This window comes from Rosa rugosa, chromosome 2, assembly GCF_958449725.1.
Source record: "Rosa rugosa chromosome 2, drRosRugo1.1, whole genome shotgun sequence".
Lineage (NCBI taxonomy): Eukaryota > Viridiplantae > Streptophyta > Magnoliopsida > Rosales > Rosaceae > Rosa > Rosa rugosa.
Genome location: NC_084821.1, coordinates 37,673,572 through 37,693,083, shown reverse-complemented (window position 1 = coordinate 37,693,083; position 19,512 = coordinate 37,673,572). Strand labels below are relative to the sequence as shown.

Sequence of the window (19,512 nt, the reverse complement as noted above, 5' to 3'; positions counted from 1 at the left end):
GGGACAAAAAAAATGCTTAGTTACTCTCTCTGAGAGGTATAGGTGGAGGCGCCGTGGCCTTCTGGCGGCGGTTCTATGAATTGGGCTAGAGGAGAGAGGTCTTCCTCATCGTCTGGTCGCTGGGAGATAGAGGATGGCAGGATTGAGTCATCGGCTTCTCGAAACTAAGGGTGGTGTATTCATTTAAGAGTTTACAGGTTTTCTTTGTATTTTAGAAGTCTATGGGTATTCAACTGATATTTTAAACAGTCCTTAAAAATCTTGATGTATTCAATTAAGATTTAAAATTATCCATTCAAATCTATTGATATTCAAAAGTATAAGGATTTTTAAGGATTTCATTAAATGCTGGATTTTGGAGGATTTTATAGTGTTTTTTATACATATCAAAACTCAAAAACAATCCAACCACTTCCCAAGAGATTTTGATGGATTCTTTTTCAGTCAAAAAATGAAGAAGCTCTTCACCAAAAAAAAAAAAAAAAAAGCAAGTCTCAATAGGTGACACTCATCCATTTTTGTCTTAGACCTATTTTCCCACTATCTTCCTCTGCCTCTACTCTCATCTAATAATTTTTTATTTTATTTTTATCACTATAGCTTTAGAAGCCTTAATCCTTCTAGCTAATTAAGCTCACTTTCAATGGTATTATTAAGATGATACATACACATGATTCTTTTGTAAATTAGATATGAATAACATTTTGGCTAGTTAGTTTTCTCTTATTGTTCATATATCATTAGACACAACATAAAGAATGGTAGATTGCCATACTTTCTTGTCATTGATATAGCATTATAGTTGGATCCATACATCCATTGCTTAATTAAAGAAGAAGAAGAAAAAAAAATTAACCTACCAAAAACATCATAAGGATTTGTAAAATCTAAACAAATACTAGTTAATCAATCCATTAGAATCAATCATAGTCCATGTAGAATTTAAAAAATCCGTGGATTAAGCAAATCCATGGATTATAAAAACTCAAACAAAGTCTTTTAAAATCTGAATTGAATACACCTCCCCTAAGAGTGGTGTTGTGTCTGAGTCGCGGAGTCGACATGGAGATGATGGATTCGGGTCAGACCGGATCAGGGATGGCCGGGCAGGACTGCAACAGGGTCCGGTGAGCGAAGTGCCGGGCGGTTACCAGCTTTGGATTTTCAAAGACCTTAAATACTGCGGTGTTAGGCTTACTGGTGCTTCTTCGTTTCTTGGGCTGGCGGCGGCTTGTTGCGGATAGCAATGAAAGGCGGTGCGGCCTCAAAGGCTACGACTGCTGCACTGGTGTGGGGCTGATGGTTGTCAACGGCGGTGCAGGTGGTGTCGTGCAAGCGGCAAGTCTGTGGCCTAGGGTTTTCCTAGGTTCATGGGTTGGGGGCCTAAGAGTCTGGGCTTGGGCCCTGGTATATTGGCCTGGGTTTGGGCCTAGGCTCTAGGTTTTATTTTTCTGGTTTATTCTTTAGGGATTCCTCCCGATTTTTGGGATGAATTTATAGATTCTCTTTGAGATTTGTCGCCAAAAATACATGAGATGTCTTGGCCTCTTGATTTTGTAGGACATTTTAGGATAGATTTTGGTTGAGCTTCATGGTCTTTAAAAAGGTTGAATAGCTTAGTAGTGACTCTTTTGACAGCCCCACATGGGTGGGTCATTATGTATAATTTCGATGATCAATGCAATGAGTTGACATTTCTCTCAAAAAAAAAAAAAAGAATTAGATGCTTCAAAGGAAACTCGACATGAGGGTGCATGTGAAGACTAAACTAGATGAATGAATGCAACTTCAGTAAATGACCCGCAAATAAAGTTTGAAGGAGGAAGAATGTGGATTTGGGGGTGATTCTTAATTTCATATCATGGTGGCTTTCCGAGTTTGAAGGAGGATGAATGTGGGCCTATAAAGGGAACTAGTGCTTTAGAAGACCTTTAATCCAGATGGCTTATAATTGCCTCCAAGCTTGTGTGATCCAATCTTAGAGTTCCTCACCATTCTCTTCTTCTCTCTTATGTTATTTCGTATTATGGGTGTTATAATTTGTATGGGGAAAAAGTCTTGGGTAGGGGCTGCCACGTGGTAGGGCAATGCGGCCCACCAATCAAAACTCAAAGAAAAAATTTCTTGTTCCAAAACTGTCATCAATTTGCAAAATAAAATACCCAAAATATCTCCCATGCTAGGCAGTGATTGGAGGGCCTCACTGCCCCACCACGTGGCAACCCTACCTAATTGTATAGGTAGTAAGTAGTTGACTACTATTCAAAAAAAAAAAAGTAGTTGACTAATTTGGAGTTAGGGTTTAGACCTAGCTAGCCTAATCTCAATGATGTATAACTAATTTTGAGGATTGATGAATGAAATTTTATGTTTGAGGATTTTTTTTTTTTTTGTAAAGAATTTGGAATTCAACCTAACTCGGAGGCTCAGCCCCACCTCCGGTAAAACCATAAAATTTAAATTACATAAATATTTGTAGAGAATATTTTAAGTAATAACAGGTGTCTCCTCTCTCTAAGTGGGCACTCCTACTTGGACAACACCCTTGGCCTTCTCACACATGGCTTCACATGATATTTCTGATACTCTCCCAAATATTGGGCAGTCCAGTGAGCCATAGAAATCGGGTCAAACACCTCATCCTTCCACAATACCTTATTTCTTTCATTCCAAATGGTCCACAGACCAGTAGCAAACAAACAGAACCTCTGACGGTCCAGCTTATATATCCAACAGCATGAAGCACCAATCTTGCATGCTACTAGCAGCGAAGTCCTCAGGCCGTAAATGTAACGGACCCTGAGACCAAAAAACATGGGAAGTAGAGCAATCTTTAAATAAGTGTAAAGGAGATTCATAATAATCGTTGCAAAATACACACCTGTGGTCCCCAAACTCTATTCTTCTATTAACAAGAACTGTACGTGTAGGCACTATGTCCCTCATGAGTAAGTGAAAATTCTCACTTTCGGAGGAACATTCAACCTCCAAATTGAACGCCAGTACTTACTCAACGCACATCCTTCCTTCGTACAAGATGTGGAAGCCTTCTCTGACCGAGTTCTATCCACTCTTGACATTATAAACTCCCTTCTTGTCACCGAATACTAAGTGGGATGCTGGCAATAACATGCACCTCCTCCTCCGTGAAAATCTCCTGTAACAACTTTACCACCCATTCCCTCTCTCCTGATCAATGAGGTTATGCACTCTTAAGTCCTCCAGGCCCTCCATAGGAAGAGAAAACGATGTTTGAGCATCTTATGTCTACTTTAATTGTGCTACATGAATGATTGAAACTGAATCAACTTCTATTTGCATGTTTTCTAGTAGTGTTGGTGATTCTCCCAAATATGAAAGGCAAAGGGCTTAGCCTATTGACGATGCCACCACAGACCTCCATTTGAGAACCAAGTTTCTCATGTTACTAAGTGTCAACAAACCAATGACAATATAGCCATAATTGATCCATACATGGAGATGTTCATGCTGTTATGTTGTTACTTATGGTTGAAAAGGCACCACGAAGTCCACCTGTGCCCCTGAAAACCCAAAGGAGAAAGAACTAATTAAGGAAGGAGATCCATGAGAGAGTAAGAGGGAGAGTAAAGGTCTTGCCGATGTTGTTGACGGAAAGTGTGAATATATGAATGTGCTTAATTAGAGCTCTCAGCATCTGCTATGATTTAAGTTTTTGGCTTCAGCTTTAATTTAGGTCATTTATATCAACTTTTTTTTATAATAGATATGATAAATTTATTAATAATGCGGTAGCACTATAAAAGAATCTTGTAGTGGCCAGCTATCAAAAACGATTGAACGAAGAAGTCAAGTAGGTAAAGCCTAGTAACTGTCACTAAAGGGGTAAGTCCCCCATACATAACACTACATTTACATATGTGTCCCATATATACTAGCTACTACCCCCACGCGATGCTGCGTGTTTGCATTTTTCCCCAATTTTTGTATGGTATATTAACCAACATTTGTTCAAAAAATGATCATTCTAACCGAAGTTCCTAAACTCTAATTGCAAAGGTAGTTAGCTATTAACAAAATAATCTGCATTTATACTTCAAACCAGTTACTTTACATGAGATTGTCAAAGGTATCATCCTTTGGTTCGGCTGTTGATGAGAAGCTCGTTTGGTCCTGATTCTGGTGCGCTGCCATTAAAAAATGGGGTAGTCAGATAAGAGAAGGTTGAATGGAGCTGCAAATTCTGTTCAAATGATAATCCAATGCACAACCATGAAAGCAACAACTATGAAGCTGATAACAATTATGCAAGCAAACCGATAACTACAAAGCTGACAGGAATATAGTCTGAAACCAATTCACCGGAGCATTTCAAAACAAAGACTCAGTATGAGAAGAAAAATAAAGACACAAATAGATGAGCAATCCAAAACAAACTCAGACCCAGATCCCTGTTCTTCTTTCTATATTACCTGCTATCAACTGATGTCCTGTCTTCTACGTTTGAAGCCTCTTCTCCAACACCGATTCCTCCTCTTCTGCTTTCACAATTTCTCTCTATCTCTACACCTCTTGTCAAATAAATCCAGATCGATCACTCCTTTTTTTCTTTCACAGTCTGTCTCTGTCTCTGCACTTGAAACAAATAGAATCTCTCAAAAGTGGCAACACAGCAACCTTGACTTCATGGGTTCAGATCCTTGACAGACGCTCCAAGTATCGTCATATATTCAAGCGACCTGTATTTTAAAGAAATGCATGTAGATTAGAGTTCTGAACATACCGCGCTAATAAATCCTACTAAAATATACCATACAATAGCAACCATTAGAAAAAGGAGTACGTTTTGTATTATTAATGCCAAAGTTTACAAATCTATAGACAACTTCTATTTGCGTAGGATGCATGGTGTAGGAAGGTTCTGGGAAGTCATGTAAAATGTACCTTAATAGTCTTTGCATCAGAAAAAATTTCAGAACTCAAAACTTTAATCTGCAATCTGCATAAGCATCCTTTGTATTTCTCAAAGTCTTCCTATTTCTGTCTCGGTCATGACATTGGAAGTGGGATCCCTGCAAACACAGATGATGAAAATGATGTACGTTGTTAGTACCAAGGTAAACATAACTTCATCTTCTCTATAATTACCTGTTTCTGGTGGCTTTCTCCGGGTACCTCACACAGAATGCTATACCGTCTGGGGTACCGATGCACCTCCTAAATCCTGTACCAAGAACACACGCTTAGAGGGGTAAACCGTACCGGACGGTTTACACCTCTCCGATGCCTGAGTGAGAAGCTAATATAGATGTATAGTAAGTAAATAGTGGACAAAGGAGTTATTACCCGTAAAAGGTGGTTGTGCTAATGCCTTTATACTCGAGCATGTGAAGGAAGTCTCCCCCATCTTCGATGTGGGACACTAGTTGTTCTTCTGATGCCATATCAGTCCTCCTGTTATGTAAATAGTTGGGCTGTGCTGGCCTTGCCCAGGGCCCTGGGTGCCCGGGGTGGCATCCCAAATGAGCCCCGCCATGGTGGGTCGTGAACCCGGCCCATGGCATAGTACATGGGAGTACCGATGGGGCCCAGCCGATAGTGCCAAACTTAGTTGAGACTTCCCTAGTATGTACAAGTCCCCCAAGTTCCCGTTCAAGATGTTTCTTGGGTGGGGACTTATTATTGTCTCGGAAGTTTGGCACTAGTGTGCCTATAGGGAGTCCCCCAAGTTCCCGTTCAAGGGATATCTTGAGCGGGTTACGCTGTATGTAGCTAATCTACACGCTGCGATAGGGTGAGGGTTGAGCCTCCGGTACCCAATGGGGTAGAGAGGACTTGGTACCCGATGGGGTAGAGGATGTGAGCCTCCGGTACCCAATGGGGTAGAGAGGACTTGACTCTGATACCCGATGGGGTAGAGGATGTGAGCCTCCGGTACCCAATGGGGTAGAGAGGACTTGGCTCTGATACCCGATGGGGTAGAGGATGTGAGCCTCCGGTACCCAATGGGGTAGAGAGGACTTGGTACCCGATGGGGTAGAGGATGTGAGCCTCCGGTACCCAATGGGGTAGAGAGGACTTGGCTCTGATACCCGATGGGGTAGAGGATGTGAGCCTCCGGTACCCAATGGGGTAGAGAGGACTTGGTACCCGATGGGGTAGAGGATGTGAGCCTCCGGTACCCAATGGGGTAGAGAGGACTTGGTACCCGATGGGGTAGAGGATGTGAGCCTCTGGTACCCAATGGGGTATAGAGGACTTGGCTCTGATACCCGATGGGGTAGAGAATGTGAGCCTCGTGGTACCCAATGGGGTAGAGAGGACTTGACTCTGATACCCGATGGGGTAGAGAGAGGACTTGCCTCTGATACCCGATCGGGTAGAGGATGTGAGCCTCGTGGTACCCAGTGGGGTAGGCGGTGCATGTCAGCCACGTGGGGCAGACAGAGTGCAATAAATGCCCGTCCCCTCAACTGACGGTTTTCGAGACGTGGGACACGTGTAGTGATCTTGCGGTTGAGGTCTTTTCGTCTTCAACGGTCCTGATGCTTTGGAGATTGAATTTAAGAGGGAAACAGACTGTTTCCCTTCTCACTTTTTCCAAAATTCTGAGAATTTGCGAGTTTGCTTTTTTACCTTCTCTCTGTGTGCCTCTGTTGCTGTGAGGAGTGAAGACGAAAGCCTTGAGGTGCGATCACAGAGAAGGCCTTGGCCGGATTAGCGACTGCAGGAAAAGAGGTAAGAGAATGTGGTTTGGTTTTTGGTTTTTCTTGTGTGTGTCCGTTTGGCATGTTTTTTTTCTTCTGTTTTTCATGGGTTTTTTTGTTTGTTTGCGTTTCTGGGTTTCTCAGAATAAGCAATATGTGAAAGTGGGTAGGGATTGCTACGGCCGATTGGGTGTTTATGGACTTTGCTTGAATTTCTGGGTTTTTTCTGGGTTTTTTTTCTGGGTTTTTTGTTTGAAGTGGGGAGTGATCCGCGCTTCACCATGGTCTTAGATCTGGCTAGGCTAACCCTTGTGCTTCTGATTCCAGATACATCGAGTTTTGAAGTCCCCGGTATCGTAGTTAGGATGGAATCAGAAACCAAGGGTGGGGATGCGGGATCGTCGTACCAGTCCTCTGCCAGGCAAGCTGAAGTGGACATCGATCGGTACTTAGCGCAAGTAAGTCAATTAGCAGAGAATACCGAATCCTCGACTGGGGTGTTCTCGGAGAGCAGTGAGGAGTCCGACGAGGGTGAGAGCGAGGGAGGGTCGGCGGAGGCCCCGGTAGTCACAGTGGCAATTCCCGAGGGCATACCGAAGCCTAGGTATACACTTGCGGACGGGACCGTATGCGACGAACCCCGGAGAAGTATGACGATGAAGGAGATCATCGCCATGCGACTGAAGTGGGGAATACCGGATACAGTGGAGCTTAGGCCTCTCAAGGATGGAGAGATGGCCGCAAATCCTGCCCCGGGGTGGGTGGCGCTGCACGAGAACCAGTTCCACCAAGGATTATCGCTACCTCTGCCCCGGTGCCTACAGTATCTGCTGCGGATGCTGAACCTGTCACCGGGGCAGTTGACCCCGAATGCTATTCGTCAAATATACAGTATGTTGGCCATGTGGGACTTGTGCCAACAAGGGTGGCCTTCCGTAAATGAATTCCGCGCGGTGCACAGGGTCCTGTACTCGAGGAAGCTGTCCTGTGCGGGTACGGTGACATTTGCTGCTAGGGACTACGAACCACTAGTTACCGATATGCCTTCCTCGATGAGCAAAAGGTGGAGGAACAAAGTATTTCTAGCCGGGGGTCGGTGGCAAATCAAAAATAAGAAGTGGCAGCTGACCGGTACCTTCCAAGCCATCGGGGACCAGGCCTACAGTTTGTCTGAGGTAGAAAGGAAGAGGATAGCCCGGGTATATGCAGTTTGGAATGAGAAGGAGAGGAGCTCTTATAGATTCATACGGCACTCTATACTTTATAGGCTAGGACTAGGATGGCTTCCCGGTGAGGCTGAAAGGTTTTTTTTTTTGTTTTGCATGTCACCCTGTCCTTTTTCCTTGACTAACTTCGAACTGATTGCAGTGAAAGCACCGAAGAGGAAACCCCGGAAAGGAAAAGAGGAGGACAAAATGGATGATAATCAGCTGATGGATATGCTGATGGGGCAGGGAGAAGACGCCCTTCATATTGAAGTCGACCTAGGGTCGAAAACTACGGGTCGGTCCGTTGAAGAGACCCTACTGGAGCTTACTGATGCGGGGTATGGGGAACCTGATCCTGAAGCTCCCGCGACCCAAGTCGTACAGCCGTCAGTTGCTGACGTCATTACCATTGCTGATACCGGAAAGGAAAAAGCACCGGCCTCCGTATCTATTTCCTCCCGCTCCACTGGGAGTGATGAGGCCTTGCTTCCAGGTGAGAAGAAGAGATCTCACAAGCATCGGCACCGAAGCGAGAAGCATGAGGTGACGTACACCGGCCGGGACGTTAAGGGATCCGGTGCTAAGAGACAGAAGAAGGATCACCCGGTACCCGAGTCGTCGCCTTCGCTTGCCCTGTTCTCTCCTGCCCTTCCGGTAGTCCCCAAAAAGCCCATCAAGCAGCTGCTGAGTGAGTACGGGGTTGCTGATGAGAAGTTCGTGCGGGCCATGCTTAGTGACCTGAAGGACATTGATCTCGACCGGGTGCGGGCCAAAGACAATACTCCCAAAGAGAATCGCCGTATTGCCCGGGAATCCATGATGCGGGTACGAGTTTGCTTTACCCTTGTAGCCTTTTATTACTATATATACATTTTAATCGGTGCGCTTGCAGGCACTCTTCAATGTGTACGCGGTGGATGCCAGCGAGGAAGATACTCAACTGAAGGAGGAGGTTAGCAATCTCTCCGGGCAGGTGAAGTATCTTCATGGCGAGAAGGCCAGGCTGGAGAAGGAGCGGGACTCCTTGAAGAAGAAGATTGAGTCTTTGACTCCCCTGGTTGCCGAGATGGACGCGGCCAAGCAGCGGATCGCGGAGCTTGAATCTGAAATCTCTGAGGCCCGGGAAGAGGTGAAAAGTGCCCAGGACTCCGAAAAAGAGGCTGCGGAGTCTGCCACATCCTGGAAGGAGAAAGCAGACTACCTGGAGGAGCGTCTTCCCGCGGAGAAGCACGAGGCTGTAGAGGAGTACAAGGCCTCCGAAGAGCTCATTGCCATGCTGGCTGCTGCCCAAGACAAAGCTGTTATCATGAAGTTCAAGGAATGGGTGGCGGCCGGGTACTTGGACGAGGCCAAATTCAGGCGGGGCCTTCTTGAGAAGAAGAAGAAAGACAAAGATGCTGCGGCCAGGTCTGGTGCCGGTGGATCCTAGAGTACCGGTGGGGAGCAGTAATACTTGGATTCCCTTTTTTTGTATATGTTTTTTTTTGTAGAAGTTATCCTTGCCTTGAACAATGGCGTAATTCCTGTGCTTGGTAGTCCAGGCTTTTGTGGATTAAGATTTTTTGAATTTGAATGGGAATTGGAAAGGAATTAAAATTTTTAGGATTTTGTACCTTAAGCACTTACTTGCATCACTTATTACCGGAATAGAGTAACTGACAATAGCTATGTCCGGGCATGTCCGGGGTAGGTAAAAAAATGCTAGAAATGGTCTGAATAATTCATTTTTCCATTCAAATACCACATGGTGGTTAAATACAGAATGAGTACCCGATGGGTAGCTTGCCATAGCTGTATGGTCAAAAGCAAAAGCTAGGACAAGATGCTCCCGGAGCTACTTGTAATAGTACCGCAGGCGCTGGGTATTCCATGGATGCCGGGATACGACTCCGTCCATGTCCCGGATGAAAAAGGTTGCGGGGCCTACCTCTTCAATGATCTCGTAAGGGCCTGTCCAGGATGGATCCAGTCCCCGGGGCTCTGGGTAGACCTGCTTCATGACCCAGTCCCCCAACTTCAGTGTGCGGGATTGTACCTTGGCATCGTAGTAGCGAGCTATCCTCCTCTTGTTAGCCAAGTTATGCATGTGTGCCACATCCCTTCGTTCCTCTAGTAAATCGGCATCGAGTTGTAGGCCTTCCGAGTTGGTACCCGCATCGAAGTATTCGATCCGGGGACTCTGGACCTGTGTTTCAATAAGGAGTACCGCTTCTGTCCCGAAAGCCATGCAGAATGGGGTCTCTCCGGTGGCCTCTGTTGCCGTGGTCCTGATAGCCCACAACACCTCCGGGAGTTTAGCAGCCCAAAGACCCTTGGCATCGTCGAGCTTCTTTTTCAGTATCTTCTTGATGATCTTGTTGACAGCCTCGACCTGACCGTTGGTCTGGGGGTGGGCCGGGGATGCATATAGAATCCTGGTGCCCAGGTTCTCTGTGTAAGCCCTCAACTCATCATTGTCAAACTGGGTACCATTGTCCGTGATTATGGTGTCCGGGACTCCAAACCTGCAGTAGATGTTCTTCCACAGGAAATTTTTTACCTTTTCCGTGGTGATGGCGACAAGAGGTTCTGCTTCAACCCACTTTGTTTGATAGTCCACAGCGACGATGGCGTATTTGAATTGTCCCACTGCTGTGGGAAGTTTACCAATCAAGTCCAAACCCCACTGACAGAACGGCCACGGTGCCAGGAGGATGGAGAGGGCAATGGGCGGTGCCCTTGGGATATTTGCATACATTTGGCACTTGTGGCAAGAACTGGATATTGTTTGGGCTAGGGCCGACATGGTTGGCCAGAAATATCCTGCCCTTAGGGTCTTGTGTGCAAGAGATCGGGCTCCAGCATGGTTACCGCATACACCAGCATGTATGTCCTTCATTATTTTGTGACCTTCCTCCGGTGTTACACACCTCAGACTGGGGAAGCAGTGGCCTCTCCGGTATAACTTGTCATTCATGATCGTGTATCGAGCTGACCTTAACTGCAGTCTTCTGGCCTCGACCTTATCATCTGGTGCCAGGCCGTCGACCATGTATTTCAAAATTGGGTCCATCCACGAAGCTGTGTGATCCACAGCGAATATTTCTGACACAGTTTTAGAAGTGCTAGGTCTCTCGAGTATTTCGACTTTAGTGGCTCCATAGGTAGGACTTGGGGAAGTTGATGCAAGCTTAGCAAGGGCGTCTGCCTTGTCGTTTTCTGCCCTCGGTATTTGGGTAAAAATGTAGGAGGTAAATCTCTGCACTAATGCCCGAGCCAGAGCCTGGTAAGAGGACATGTGGGGTTCCTTTGCCTCGAAGTTACCGCTGACCTGGTTTACGACTAACTGGGAATCACTGAAAATACTAAGGTGCTGCACCCCTAGTTCCCGGGCGATCTGCAGACCTGCTATGAGTGCCTCGTACTCTGCGGTGTTGTTGGATGCCTTGAAGGCAAATTTGAGGGCGTACTCGTAGACTTGATCGTCCGGGCTAATTAGCAGGATACCGGCTCCACTTGTTTTCTTGTTGGATGCGCCATCAACATATAATCGCCAAGTGTTTGGTGGAGGCGGATCCGGGGCTAGTGGTTCAGGTGATTCCAGGGAAGGGTTATGGGAGGGAATCGCCTCAGAAATAAAATCTGCCGCTGCCTGGCCCTTGATAGCTGTCCGGGGTTGGTACTTGATATCGAACTCTCCCAGCTCGATGGCCCATTTAATTAACCTGCCCGATGTCTCCGGTTTCTGCAAAACCTGCCTCAGCGGGTGATTAGTGAAAACGGTGATTGAATGTGCTTGGAAGTAATGCCTAAGCTTCCGGGCCGATACCAGGAGGGCCAGTGCTATTTTTTCAATGTCCGAGTACCTGGATTCTGCACCAGTGTACCCCTTTCCAGCATAGTACACCGGGTACTCGCAATCGGAGTCCTTCCTAATCAGAGCTGAGCTTACAGCCGTTGAAGATGCCGCCAGATATATGTAGAGCATTTCTCCTGGAACAGGTTTGTAAAGTAGAGGTACCGCTGATAAGTACGCCTTCAAGCCAATAAAAGCAGTCTCGTGCTCAGCTGTCCAGGCTATTACCTCGACGTGCTGGGTTTTTAGCAGTTTGAAGAAAGGAGTACACTTGTCCGTCATCCTTAAGATGAACCTTGACAGGGCGGCCACCTTGCCTGTAAGAGATTGGACCTCGTTCCGGTAGGTTGGGGATACCATGTCTAATATAGCCTGCACCTTCTCCGGGTTGGCCTCGATCCCCCTGTGGCTAATGATGTACCCGAGAAACTTTCCTACCTCGACCCCGAAGATGCACTTCTGCGGGTTAAGCCGCATACCATTGCGTAATATGATGGTGAAGACGATTGACAAGTTGGTTACGTGGTCCTCCGGAGTTAAACTTTTTACCAGCATATCGTCCACGTAAACTTCCATGATAGTACCGATAACCTCCTCAAACATAGAGTTGACGAGTCGCTGATAAGTGGCACCTGCGTTCTTTAATCCGAAAGGCATGACCTGGTAACAATAGAGACCCTTGTCTGTGGTGAAGGCAGTGTGCTCCTCGTCTGCCGGGTTCATTCGAATTTGGTTGTACCCACTGAACGCATCCATGAAACTGAGTAACCGGTACCCAGCAGTGGAGTCGATTAGTTGGTCAATTCGCGGGAGCGGGAAGCTATCCTTGGGGAATGCCCGGTTGAGGTTTGTGTAGTCCACACACATGCGCCATGATCCCTGAGATTTCTTTGGCACCATGACCACGTTGGCTAACCACCGGGGATACGTGACTTCCCTGACAAAGTTGATGGCCATCAACTTCTTTACTTCAGCCTGGATAGCCCGGTACTTATCGTGTGTGAAGGCCCTCCTCTTTTGTCTTACCGGTGCTGAATAAGGGACAATACTAAGATTGTGCGTGGCTATCTCCATTGGTATACCGGGCATGTCCTCATATGACCAGGCGAATGCAGATGAGTTTGAGCGGAGGAACGAGATCAACCTTTCCCTGATAACCGGAGACAGCTTAGTACCTATCTTAACAGTCCTGTCCGGGAACTGCTCTGATAGCACCACCTCCTCAATGTCCTCTACGGCACCGGGCCATTCTTCGTCTGAATCGGTATCGTCCCTGGGATCCTCGTACCTGTCCGTCAGAGGGTTAGTAGCCACGGGCAACATTTCAGACTTTCCCCTACCGCGAGATACGGTCAATGAATAGCATTTCCTCGCTGCGGCCTGGTCACCCCGGATCGTAGCAATGCCGACCGGGGTTGGCACTTTCATCATCAGCATGTGACCTGCAATGAAGGTTTTCAGACGCCAAAGTGCCGGTCGGCCTAGGATAGCATTATAGGATGAGACGCAGTCCACCACGATGAACTCTGTTTTGATGGTTGAACAATTTGGGCTTTCGCCTACCGTGATCGATAGGTAATCTGATCCGAGTGGTTGGACGATATCCCCTGAAAAGCTAATGAGGGGCTCATTATCCTGCGACAGCTTGGCTCTCCCTCTGTTCAAAGCTTTGTACGCATCGCGAAATAATACGCTAACTGAGGCCCCGGTGTCTACGAGCACCCGGGACATTATATAATGGTCCATTTGGAGCGTGATTAAGAAGGGATCATCATGGGGCATTTTCAGATCGGCTTCCTCCTCCTGCAGGAATGTCACCGATGTCCATCCAGTACCACCGTCTTGCCGCGGGGCCTTGTGGAAGTTGAAAACTTCCGGATGACCGAAACTAGAATTTCGCCTCTTCCTCTGGGGATGTAATTCCTTCGGGCCCCCACCGTGGATCGTGAAGATTTGGCCGTACACGTCCACCGCTCCTATCTCCTTAGCAGGCAGGTACCGTTGAAGCTTGCCCCTCTGGATAAGGGACTCGATAGTATTTTTTAAAGCAACACAGAGATTGGTATTGTGTCCGGCATCCTCGTGATAAGTGCAGAACTTTCCGGTATCTTGCTGGGTAAGTTTACTCTTCGGGAACTTCCTTGGGGGTGGGCCCGGTATCTCATCCTTACTTTCGTTCCAAATAGTCTCGTATGAAGCGTTAAGGATTGTGAACACCTCATACCGGGGGGGTGGTGGGGTTCGCGGGGCCTGTTGTACCCCTGGCTCCCGCTGATGGTGAGTGGTCCCATAACTGTTAGTCCTGGATGAGGACTCTTTGCTTCTTTTGCCCGAGGTATGGGGTGACCTGTCATGACTATGGGCCCACTCCCTCTTTCGTGGCTCATCCCTGACAGTTGAAGCCGGGGTTGGCACCCTTAGCTCTGGTCTGGGGGTATCCCCGTAGGTTTCGAATTCGGCCTGGGCGTGTCTGATGGCAGTGGCCATCAGCTCGTCGTAGTTGGCTGGAGGATTATGGTTAATCCCATAGAGAAATTCTCCGCGCCTTAAGCCTCTCCTGAAAGCCAGCTCGGCCAGTTCCTTATTAAGGTCCCGGCACTTGGCGGTAGCCGCCTGCCACCGATTTACAAAAGACTTCAAAGTTTCATTCTCTCCCTGCTGGACCTTTAACAGGCCCTTTGGTGTGTGTATCCCATCGGTGCGTAAGATGAATCGAGCTACAAACTTGTCAGCTAACTCCTTGAAGTTCCCTACAGAACCGACCGGCAGTTCGTAGAACCAACTCAAAGCTTCCCCTGACAAGGTTTCCTGGAACATATTACAACACACCTCATCCGTATATCCCTTGGCGCTTGTTTGCGAGCGGAAGGCCTGTAGATGCTGATAGGGGTCTCCAACCCCCGTGTAGTCAATCTTCAGTGGCTTCGACATATCCGCTCGAATGGCTCCTCTAACCTGTTGGGTGAAAGGACCCGGGCGGTCCTCGTAGGTGGCCAGGGCCCTCCAGGTGTCCCTGTTTTCTATGGCCTGCACCCTTGCCTGCAGAGCATGCAAAGAGTTGCTCATTTGCACAAGTAATGCCGTGTTTGCGTCGGTTACCGGGGGGATATTCGGTACTGGCTGTGGTAACGGTGGTGGTGGTAGATGCCTCAAGCTTTCCGGGAATAATTCTACCGGTACTTGGATTACCCGCTGGGCAGCGTTCACGCCTGTTGCTGGTTGGGATGCCCTAGCCAGGGCCTGGGTGAGCGCCTCGTTGTGCTGGTGCCTCCGGTCCAGTGCTCGGGCCAGCGCTGTGTTTTCATCTTCCAGATCCTGCATCTTCTGTTGCGTAAGGCGGTTTGTTTCCCTATCGGTACTCTGTTGTTCCCGATCGATCCTGGATTGTTCCCTGAAGGCTGCTATCTCCGCCCGCATGGATTCCAATTCCGATACCGGAGACACTTGGTCCGGGACATGCGGGTCCAAGGATCCGAGACCATGAATTTCTTCAACACCTGGCGCTTCTGCTGATGAAGTACCCGGAGAGAATATCAGTGCCCGGGCGACACTTCTACCCTCTCCTGCCGTTCCTTCCGGCTCAGTCATGATTGGACCCCTATCTGGCGCGCCAATGTTTCTGGTGGCTTTCTCCGGGTACCTCACACAGAATGCTATACCGTCTGGGGTACCGATGCACCTCCTAAATCCTGTACCAAGAACACACGCTTAGAGGGGTAAACCGTACCGGACGGTTTACACCTCTCCGATGCCTGAGTGAGAAGCTAATATAGATGTATAGTAAGTAAATAGTGGACAAAGGAGTTATTACCCGTAAAAGGTGGTTGTGCTAATGCCTTTATACTCGAGCATGTGAAGGAAGTCTCCCCCATCTTCGATGTGGGACACTAGTTGTTCTTCTGATGCCATATCAGTCCTCCTGTTATGTAAATAGTTGGGCTGTGCTGGCCTTGCCCAGGGCCCTGGGTGCCCAGGGTGGCATCCCAAATGAGCCCCGCCATGGTGGGTCGTGAACCCGGCCCATGGCATAGTACATGGGAGTACCATGGGGCCCAGCCGATAGTGCCAAACTTAGTTGAGACTTCCCTAGTATGTACATTACCTTAGTATATCTTAATTTACCTTTTCATGATGCGACTGATGTTATCCACCAATACTGAAATTCACAGAGGGATTTTGAACTGATTGATACATATGGCGAATGATGTCTGGAATAGAGAGGCAAGAACAAATAAAGTTACTCTTGCACCAAACCACCAATACTGCCAAGCTAATCCAACATTCAGTATCATCCTAAAACTCGCTCTAACTCGAGCTCATCAAGAGCCTGCATAGCAGCTCAATGAATCTCATTCACCAATCTCCATGGCATTAACTGAAAATCCAAGGGATGCAAAAATTGCAACCAAAGTGGTCAGACAAAATCTGTCATGTAAGGCAGAATCCAGAAATTTTATTCTACTTCACTTTTGAAATTGAAATTGCAAAACTGTAGCAAAAGCAATCTTAGTCATTAATCAAGGAATACATTCATATCAGAGAGAATCAAAACTTCCCTACTTTCTTTCATCCAAAACCTTCACAAAATCGATAAGAATATAAATCACAATTAAATTCAGTACAACCAAATCTAAATAACAAAGAACTAAGTTGAAAAAAAAATTACCCCAGGAACACTTTCAGCCGCTTCAAAAAAGCTTTCCCTATCTGAAACAACATTAACACTGTCAGTGAGTATAAAATCCTAACAAATTCGGAGACCAAATCCAACAGTACTAAATATTAAATGTGAATAAAATCAAAGTAAAAACTTATGGTTTCAGAGTTTTCCATTAAAAACCATGAACTTAAGCATTTACTAAACAATAAAAAAGATAAAATTCATGTTTGTTGACAAACATATGAATTTGTAGTAAAAGATGAAGTTCTATCATATTGTTAATAAAAGAGCCTAGATAGAATCAAAGGTACATGCAACTAAACAAAATATTATACAGGACATTGCATTAAAGGGATTATGATCTAAGCGGCCAAAATTTCATTGAAAATTAATGTAGCTTTGTGTGATTTGCTAGTTATTGCAGTAGCAAACCAAAACGCTTGCATAGCTACAGCTTAGTTAATATCCCTGTGTTCATTTTTTTGGTCTTATGCAGCTGTTACTTATGTTCGGATCTTATAAGATCTTGTTTCCCTTTGTTAATAAACAGAAACACTTGAGAAGCTCCCAACTAATAATCATCATAGATTGGAAATATAATTTGATAATGTATATGAACTAAAGGAATGTAGAGCAGTAGAAATAAGGAAAGAAAAAAAACTGTCAAAAGAGAAAAGGAGCTTCTATTCATACCTCCAAAATTGGTATTTTGACCTCTTCACCTAATAGACCTCCAACTTACTTTTACAAATAGCTAATTTGCTATCTACACCTCTTTATTTTTCCCACAATGCCCATCGTCCAATAAAACAAATAAAAGCTCCTTTTTTTTATTTTTCAATTCATACCTCCAAAAATCAGTAGTTGGACCTCCTTCAATTTTTGAAGATTTCACAATTCTATTTTACCTTAATACAATTAAGCTGAAAAAAAAATCTTTTAGTTTGTAGTCCTCTCGCTCTCTCTCTCTCTCTCTCTCTCTCTCTCTCTCTCTCTCTCTCTTTCTTATTATCATTTGTAATTTCATAGAGGTTGTTTACAGCCTTGTACATATGAACTTTTTCAGGAAATTTTCAAGGTTTTATGATCTTATGGAGGTTAGATAGCTTATGTTTCTTTTTGTTGAATCAATGAAATACAATGACTCTTTCTCCCCTTGTGAAATCTTCTTTCCACCATCATTCTTGTTAACAGTTCCACAATTTTTTGTTTCCTTGTTTTTTATCAGTTTCATAGCTGAAACTCTTTTTTCATATGAAATCTATTTCCATTGATGGGTGATCAACCACAAAGTTTAGAAAAGTTTGACAACAACATAGATAACATTTGCTGACGTATATTTTAAGGTTCACGTTGGAGGAGAAAGTTTTCTCCAATTAAAGATTACTACTGTACGTAGAGGTAAGAAATTTTCTTTTTCTTCTCTCTTTTGTGTCTTTATTGGTAATTTAACATGAGTTGACAAAGTCAACTATTATTTGAAAAAAAAGGGAGGTCCAAATGACAATTTTAGAGGTATGAATAGAAACTCCCAAAGAGAAAAGCAAAGGAAATTAACAAAAAAAACAATATTCTACAGAACATTAGACTAAACATCAAATTAAAGGAAAAGAAGGGGCCACTAAATGCCCATTCAGTTGAATTTGAGTAATATGCAGTGATAAATAACCAATTAAAGAGATACGAACTACTTACCATTCCAAGTTAAAAACATCATGGCAAGAGCTGCTACTGTACACAATCCTGCACCTGATAATGATGCTTCTGTCAAATCTCTTGCAATTTTTCTGCACATAGGGCAAGCTGTAGTATATATATTTTTTAAAGTATCAGGGAGAAGTCAAATTTTACAGAAGTTTATCCCAGGTTTATTTATATATATAACTTTTTCTTCTGTTTTCAAATAGACACACCAAACCTCAGATCACTATGTAGATACCTCAAAAAAAGAATCAGAACAGTCCCTCTGCCATTGATTCTACCAAAGCGGTCTCTGAAGACTCGTCACACTTGTTGTATCTTGCAATAGTTTGTTTCATACTGTAAAAAGTTGGAACAGACATATAAAATGACTGAAAAATTATTTAGCTTCTTGGTTTTATAAATAAATTCGTAAAGAGAGAGCTGCTTTGTGTGTCAGAATGAAGAAACTGACAATAAATGTATAACTGAGTGATAGAAAATGTAACGACCAAAATATAATTACAGGTATAAGGGGTATAGAAATGAGGGGTATGTAGCTGGCCTCCATCACATTAACCATTCAGGATGCTCAGTTCACTAATACTATTGTTTCTGACTGTCATCTAAGCTTGTTATTCTCCATTAGTCACTTGATGTAGTGTCTGAATTTTTTTTTTTTTTTTTTAATATCTACATATGGTCATTACATTCCTATCACTTTGCATACAAAAGTAACTGTGAATGACCTGAGGTAAAATATAGTCACCCTTCTAATGTGATTTTGGTATCTATATTCAAGCGCATCCTATTGTACATGTTGTATTAGAATGAATTCAGTTGGATCAAGTTTGTTTCTTGACATTCATAACCAATATGAAAAAAATGGCAGAAAAATAAAGGAAGAATTCAGAATTTCAATCAAAAGCTCAACACTTATGACAAAATTTCAAAACAGAAACTAATTTATTTAAAGAAAGACAGCAAAATCTAAACCAGGAATACGGGTAGATCATTGCTAAGGAATCAGAACTGTAATAGTACATGACATAATTCACAATTAATCAAGATGCAAGATCGCACATAAAGGGTGATACCTTGAAAGCAGACTGAATAGATGAGCAATACAATTGACCTTGCTGCTACTGATAAACGGTATCTGCTGATCAGCTGCCAAACAAAAATAACTATGGTTATAGTTAACGTCGTGAAACACAGCTTGCATCATGTTTTAGACATTGGTCCAAATAGCAATAAACATAGGTAGAAATTTTAGTGATTTGCAGGAACCAAATAGAAATTCGCAGATCAAAAGCAAGGAATGATTTGCAGGATCAATCTTGGTTATATGGCTAAAGAAGAAAGAAGAAACCGACGCAAGTCAATTCTTTGGCTGTAGAAGAAAGAAGAAACCTCCAGAAGCATATGGTATATCCAGGTTGG

General features: G+C 44.7%; 1 long non-coding RNA gene across 3 annotated transcripts; it reads right to left on the bottom strand.

Annotated features, from left to right (window-relative positions):
- Positions 1–3,949: 3,949 nt before the first annotated feature.
- LOC133734612 (uncharacterized) lies at positions 3,950–19,312 on the bottom strand. Of its 3 annotated transcripts, none has more exons than XR_009858430.1 (8): positions 19,167–19,312; positions 18,329–18,429; positions 18,085–18,192; positions 16,396–16,436; positions 15,852–16,104; positions 4,924–5,051; positions 4,452–4,718; positions 3,950–4,166 (listed from the first exon to the last, which is right to left on the bottom strand). It is a non-coding gene; the product is annotated as an uncharacterized LOC133734612 (long non-coding RNA). The 3 variants fall into 3 exon arrangements; XR_009858429.1 differs by having other exon boundaries at positions 18,085–18,176; positions 19,167–19,311; XR_009858431.1 differs by having other exon boundaries at positions 18,085–18,138; positions 19,167–19,311.
- Positions 19,313–19,512: the final 200 nt, after the last annotated feature.